This window comes from Onychostoma macrolepis, chromosome 02 (assembly GCF_012432095.1).
Source record: "Onychostoma macrolepis isolate SWU-2019 chromosome 02, ASM1243209v1, whole genome shotgun sequence".
Lineage (NCBI taxonomy): Eukaryota > Metazoa > Chordata > Actinopteri > Cypriniformes > Cyprinidae > Onychostoma > Onychostoma macrolepis.
In genome coordinates this window covers 28,616,976-28,625,145 of record NC_081156.1, presented here as the reverse complement: position 1 = coordinate 28,625,145, position 8,170 = coordinate 28,616,976, and positions in this window count along the sequence as shown.

Genomic DNA, 8,170 nt, shown 5'->3' with positions numbered 1-8,170 from the left:
ACACATTATAGTCAATACATTATATTACTATATTACTGATCTCCAAAAAATCTTTCACAGAAACATTAAATAGTGTAAATTAACTTAATGTGCACATTTGAACACTTGCTTCCTTTGTTTACACTTTGACCTTATATATGCATAAAGCTACATTAAAGGGTTACTCCACCCCAAAATGAAAATGTTGTCATTAATCACTTACCCCCATGTCGCTCCAAGCCCGTGAAAGCTTCGTTCTTCGTCTTCGGAACACAATTTAAGATATTTTGGATGAAAACCGGGAGGCTTGTGACTGTCCCATTGACTGCCAATTATCACTGTCGAGGTCCATAAAAGTATGAAAAGCATCGTCAGAATAGTCCACCTGCCATCAGTGGTTCAATCTGAATTTAATGAAGCGACGAGAACACTTTTTCTGTGCAAAAAAACAAAACTACTTTATTCAACAATTTATCTCCTCTGGTTCACCGTAGCGCCATTTTGGAGAATATCTGCTGGACGCAAGCAGCGTACGCTGTTCTGTGTCAGCTGCGTCACAAGGATAAGTCTTCTATGTTTGTTTACGCTTTGATTTGAATGAAAACTGCGTATCCGGTATGCGGCTGACACAGAAGAGCGTACGCTGCTTGCGTCCAGCGGATATTCTCCAAAATAGCACTACGCTGAACCAGAGCAGACGAATTGTTGAATAAAGTCGTTGTTTTGTTTTCTTTGCGCAGAAAAAGTGTTCTCGTCACAAACCTCCCGGTTTTCATCCAAAATATCTTAAATTGTGTTCCGAAGCCGAACGAAACTTTTACGGGTTTGGAACGACATGGGGGTAAGTGATTAATGACAAAATTTTCATTTTGGGGTGGAGTAACCCTTTAATAAATGTGTAAAGATACATTTATTTAATAAAAAAATAATAGTATTAATAATAAATAAATAAATAATACAGTAAAAAAGTGCAATATTGTGAAATATTATTACAATTTCAAATAACGGTATATATTTTAAAATGTAATTTATTCTTGTGATGCAAATCTAAATTTTCAGCATCATTACTCCTGTCTTCAGTGTCACATGATCCTTCAACAATCATTCTAATATGCTGATTTACTGACATTTCTTATTATTATCAATGTTGAAAACAGTCGTGCTGCTTAATATTTTTCATGAAAAAATTTTTTTTCCAGGATTTTTTATCAAAAAAGACATAACAGAGATTTTAACAACATCTCAGTAAATGCTGCAAATAATACAGAGTCCAATTATATATTTCTCTGGCCTCATTTATGCATGAGAGCATTAACAATACAGCTATATGCTGTTTACGAGATATTGTATTGTTAACACTTCACACCGGCTTCAGGTGTGTGACTTTAGTTTGTCCGCTATGAAATGACGTGTGTAAAACGCTGAAGCCAGCGGGCAAATCTGCTCTCAATGCAAAGCCACTGTCAGCAGCAAACACCAACACATACAGTACGCTCACTTATACCCCAATGAAAAGAGTTATCCCGAGCATTCAGTAAATACCACAGCAAATCCTCATCCTCCTGCTTGCGTATGTGCGTTTTCACCACTGATAAAGCCGCCGGTTGTGCTTACCTCCTCTCATCCTCAGCATTATTCTTCATACTTTTTTGCCTTGAATGGTCAGATGTGTAGGAGTGCTGAGCCAGAATCTGTTTATATGACTGAGATTGTGCCAGGAAAGGGGAAAAATCTGATTCGAGATCAGCACTTTAACTGAGAGATGCTTTGTGAAGCGCAGAGGTAGGGAGAAATTGAAACGGTGGGAATAATGTGTTCATCAAAACAGTATGAAAGACAGTGTTGCTTTGACACTTGTGTACTCATACATTAAAGAAAGTGGACACAGTTGCATACGTGCACATAAACGCACATACTTACATACAAAGTCGCATATGTTGCTCCAGGATGGTCTTCAGGCCTGCTGGCTGTTTTGAGCCGCTTATATAAGTGCAAACTGTCCGCTGTGATTAGGGTCAGTCCACACAGGCACAGCTCACGCACACAAGTGTGTCACTTCCTGTTTGCCCACCTCTCAGCCTCCCCCATGGGCTTCACAGTTCCTGGAGTAAACAACACACACAACGCAGCATTACTGCAGAGGTCATCTCATTACCAGAGGAACTATATTGATTTTCCAGTATCTGAGCATTTGATAAACTACGTGTTCAATAATCAGTTGAATTCAGGTTATATCAGACTTTAGTGTCGGTTTGAATTTCTAACCTACAAAATGTGAATTCGCATTCAAGTTTTGAATTAAGAATTTAATTTAATTTAATTTAATTTAATTTAATTTAATTTAATTTAATTTAATTTAATTTAATTTAATTTAATTTAAATATTTATTACCATCTTTACTACTAAACATAAAATATATTTTTTCTTTTTGTTTCAGGAATGGGGCAAGGGCTGTAACAAGTGAGACATTTTCATAACCAATAAATTTTTCAGCATGGCATCAGTAGCATCTTTTGGTGCCTTCAGCCAATCAGTAGGCATAGATCACAGATTAACTAGGTTAACTTTTTCCATAAAAGTCAATACATTATATTACCATACTATAGGTCTCCAAAATATCTTTCACATAAAGATTAAATAGTGTAAATTAACTTACCTTAACTTGAACACTTGCTTCCTTTGCGTGAATTTTGATCTTGGAAGTACTTTAATTCCTATTATTTTGAAAATACAAGTGTTTTTAAATTGGTAATTCCAATCACATGATACAAAGACTCAAATACATTTTTTATTTTTTATTTTGCACACACACACACACACACACACACACACACACACACACACACTATATATATATATATATATATATATATATATATACATAAATTTTATATAATATATATAGAAATTTCTAACTTAAGGCAACTTAAGGCAAAACATCTAATATGAATAATAATATAAAATACCATTTCATATTATATTAGGCTATTTAATTAATCTTATTGGATAATGCATTCTGTAGTGGGTTTCATGAAAATGTATATTATTTTTATGATTGTAAAGTCAAAAATGTCTGTTTCCATTGTCACTGTCAGAACCGCTGTATTAATGCTAGTACTGTCTAAAAGGCATGTGACAAACATTACTTTGCTACCACAATACACTTTTTTTTATAAAATGACCAAAAACACAAATTATATACTGCACTAAGTATCACAGCTTGTATCCTAACAGGAGCCAGAAAGAAAGGTTTCTGGCATTGCTGCGCTAGCCACCTGGCATTTAGGATTGGATTTAAATTGCATTATGCCTTTTTGTTGAAAAATAAGTTCCCAGCAATCAAGTATATCTTAGAACTCCTAATGAAAAATGTTTCAATCTGCATTTTTATATCTTGTGTAAGTAACATCTGCAAGGCTGTTTCGCTGGAAATCTGCCAGGGACGATTGGAAAAAAATAAACAAAAAATTATTTAAAACAATATTCTAAATCTCATTTAAATCTGATTAAATAATCCTTTCTCTGAATCTGTATAAGGTCTTCTTCACAGGGTATTTGTAAACCTCAACTTTAAAGCACAACACTGAACTGGATACATGCCAATAACTACGGCATTTCAACATACTGATGTTGTATTTAAGCTTATTATTCTGAGAGCAAAATTCTTGATTCTAAGTCCTAGAGCTTTCAAGCTTCATCCACGTCTATTTGTTATGGACTTAAGGCTTTTTACACTCTGACACAAGATATTGACTTGACAAGCTGTGCTTTTTTAGTAGCTTTTGATTACAGGGATACTTGACATAAAATATTCTGTTTGGTGACATTGTGAACTTTGACATGTGAATCATATTCCATAAATCTGTGGAATAAATCACAGAGACCCAAAGGCCATGTGATTTATAGACCCAAGCAAACTGATTCACATTCCTTGTTATTCATAGTTTTAATGTCTAAACTCTCTCTGTACTATCATAGCACACATACTGTGTGAGTAGCTGACCTTTGTGAAGATATTTTCAACCAATCATGTGCAAGTCTGAATAAACTTTGAAATACTGTAAATACAGATTTATAAAGCGATAGCATGTTTATGGATTTACTTTATACTTTTACGTACACTTTTATGCAAAGTTATTTGGTGTTTTCCTTGGGAATCGAACCCACAACCTTTATGTTACCAGTGCCACAGACTTTGTTTCTTGTAATTCTGAGTTTATATCTCACAATTCAGACTTTGTTTCCCGCAATTCTGCCCTTTTTTTCAGAATTCTGAGTTTATATCTTGCAATTCAGGGAATACTCATGTCTTGAGGAACAAGAACAATTCTAAGTCCTGTTAGAAAGTAGAAAATCAATGCAAATGGCTATTTGACAATCATATAATCAATGCAAATAGATACAGAAAAGACAAAGTTGAAATAAGTGGGTTATTTCTGATTCTCGACATATGTATAATATCACTCAACAGCATGAAAACAGCAAAGACTGTTCACATCTTTCTTGCTGTCAAGACTTATTAGTCACAACCAATCAACATCGCTCCACTCAATCCTGATTGGCTAAACCCCTGTCAATCAAACCCAACCTCTGTTTAAAACTGCTTTTGAGTTGTATGCTTCTAAATACCTGCTCTAGGACCTTTTGAACTTTAAGATTAAATTAATTTCAGCGGATGGTACATCTCGGCTCAGTACCAGGAAAAACTAATGTTAAAAATACTTTTAATACTGTTATGACAGGTACACGTCCTAAAAATGAAAGCCAAAGTTCTAAAACTGACAAATGTTTAAGTATATGCGAAACAAGAATATGCAAAGATGAAGATTTGTTAATATGTTCATGCTAAACAATTCATAAAACCTGTGTGTCCATCTGGAGTGGTGAGAAATAGTGACAGACTAGAGTAAAATGCAGCCAAATAAGTGCTTGTCATATTTTTGGCCACATTATGTTGCAGACGAGACTGTCCTGATATACATCCAATATTAATAAGATGCTAATGGTGAAAAAAAGAAAAACTTTTCAGATGGCTGAAGAAATGCACCGGTGCTGATATTAAAAACATTTTTGCTAATATGCGTGTTTGAGACCAGGGCAGAGCTATGAGCACAATACTGCCATTTATTTTTAAAATAGGCTTAAATTATGCAGCAACAACATGGCATTAGCCAGAGCGTGATCGTCATTATAATGCCTGTTGGCAGCATCCTTAATCATGAGACGTTGATTCCAACAAGAGTGAAAAGAGACGGAGAAGAAGGATGATGCACAGAGAGATGCATCAGTGATGTTAGATTTGTGTCTGCAGTAAGAGAATATGCTTGGCTGAGCATGTAGGCCAAGCCAACAACAATGCAGAATAACCCCCACAGCAGACCTCCAGCCGTACAACTGCCTGCATCTTGTCCACACGTCGCGCCGCGCTTTCACATCAGTGCGACAGGCCCGGCGCCCCAGAGACTATCGTAATGCTCACTGCCTAATTCTGCTATCAGCACCTTTGTCAAGCGGCATGGGCTTTAAGAAAGGGCCTGTAAGGCTTGAATTGAAATTAATTACAAGGAAAACAGAGTTTGTTGAACATGTGATTCAGTAAAATGTGCATTTTAAACAGGTTTTTGAAACAAGTATACAAACTATTGAATTTATGGAGGTAGTTGTATTTTATGCTCTCCAGGGCTGCGTTTTTAATTAAAAATAAAGTAAAAACAATAGTATTATGAAATATTATTACAATTTTAAATGACTGTTTTAAATATATTTTAAAATATAATTTATTCCTAAATGCCAAAGATGAATTTTCAGCCGCCATTACTTCTGAAGACTTCAGTCTTCAATGTTACATGATCCTTCGGAAATCATTCTAATATGCTGCTTTGACACTCGAGAAACATTTCTGGTTATTATCAATGTTGAAGACTTGTGCTGTTTGATATCTTTAAGGAAACTGCAGCTTAATAAAAAATTTTCAGTAGAAAGTTCAAGAGCACGTAATGGAAAGAAATCTTTTGTACACTTTTGATCAATATTATGCATCCTTGCTGAATAAAATGATGCATTTCTTTAAAAAGAAAAAACCCTATTGACCCCATACCTTTGTTAGATAGAAAGACAGACAGACAGACAGATAGATAGACTCTAAAAAATGCTGGGTTAAATACAACCCAGTGCTGGGTAAAATATGGACGAACCCAGCGAACCCCTTGTTTAGACCCAGCTGTTGGGTTACTGCCCAGAATGTTGGGTTAAACATTTAACCCAACTGTTGGTTGAAAACAACCCAGCATGTGTTCTGTCCAATATTTACTTTATATTAACTATATTAACTTTATATTTACTATATATTATATTTAATTTATATTATAGATTATATAATAGATAGATAGATAGATAGATAGATAGATAGATAGATAGATAATCAGTATAATATCAGCCAGACGCAACTATTGTTGCTAACTGATCACAGTGTCTACTCATAAGCCTTAGCGGCTGAGCATGTGAGAGTGAAATTAATGTTATAAATGGAACTTGTGGTGTTTACCAAATGTTAATTTGCTGTTCTGTGGCCAAATCTGGTTCTGTCTGGACACAAGAATTATCAAACCAAAACACTGATTCAGGATCAGAGGAAGAAAGACTGTTTGTCAAAAAAGGGCCCTGATATTGTTTCACCGTCACTTCCTCTTGGTGGGTTAGAATGTCCTTCCTCCATTTAGGCTCGAAGCGAACAGTTGCATAACGGCTTCATAAGTAACCGTCAGTCACCCCGAAACCCAGACATGTTACTCAGTATCTCCCTCTGTATCAGACACACTGTTCTTACCACACACCACTGCTCAGCCCAGGTCAGGATGACACCAGATCAGCTGACATTCAGAGGGTACAGGATCACAGAGACCACAGTAAGAGTCACAGGTGCTGGATTTCCATTAAATGAGAAGTGTCATCCAGGGAATTCTGGGAATGTCAGTTTTCTTTTTCTTTTCTTTTTTTTACTGTAAATTATATATGACAAGGAATCTTACCATTAACCAAAATTATTTTACAGGTAAAATGACTATACATTTTTACAGTATACAGACAACATATACAGTGATTCTGTAGCTCAAGTAGAGCATGGTATCAGTGCCAAAGACATAGGTTCAATTCCCAGGGAAAAACAGAACTGATAAAAATGTATATCTTGTTCAATACAAAAATCCCATTGGATAAAAGCATGTATATTAGGGGACTTCGGCAGTGCATTATGGAACGTGCACTAGGTCAATTTTTTCCATTTATACTGGCAAATGTTTGTATGATAGACTAAACATTTGATGAAAATATAAACATGCACTCAAACACAAAATGATCAAATGTTCCCACAAGGATAGTATAATCAAATGCATTTGGGGACCAACCGATGGGTCTAATAAAAAATTACATTTTCGTAATTAAGAGATTTCTTTTAATTATTAGGTAAGTGTAAAAATAATAAATGTCAGTGAAAAACCCCACAATGACAGAAAAGCAAACACATGTCAGTGTGTCAGATGTGGTTTGTCATTCTGTCACTCATGTCACCCCGGGATTTGATGATCCCATTTGAGCTGTAGGATGTCAAAACACATACACACACTCACACTCAAGTGAGTTGTCACTTAAGTGCACTGTATAGGAACATACACTACTAAACATTCACACACTATCAAAAATGTTAATGTTTTGAAAGAAGTCTCTTATGCTCACCAAAGCTGCATTTATTTGATCAAAAATACTGTAAAACAGGACTATTGTGAAATATCACAATTTTAAAACATAATAATATGTCCTGTTTTGAAATATGAAAATTGAGAGTAATCAGAATTCCAGAGAGAATCCCGATTCTTTGATCTCATTTTGTTTATCATCTGAGGGAATTTGGTAGTGCTCATTATCAGCAGCTGACTTGAGCAATGTGTTATTGGCTAAAACAGTGGGTGCCTAGTTAAGGACCTCTCCCCTCATTAAGACCTAATCACTCCAATTAGCAAACATCTGCCCTCACTCAAGGCACATCTGCAATCAACCAGCCATTCTGAGATCCAACATGGGAGCACCTTCATCTCCTCAGTCACATAATAGAAAAGGCTAAAACAGTCTGTAGTAATAGGCTGCATCCAAAATCACATACTTGCCTACTATATAGTAGGTGAAAAAGAGTGTGAAC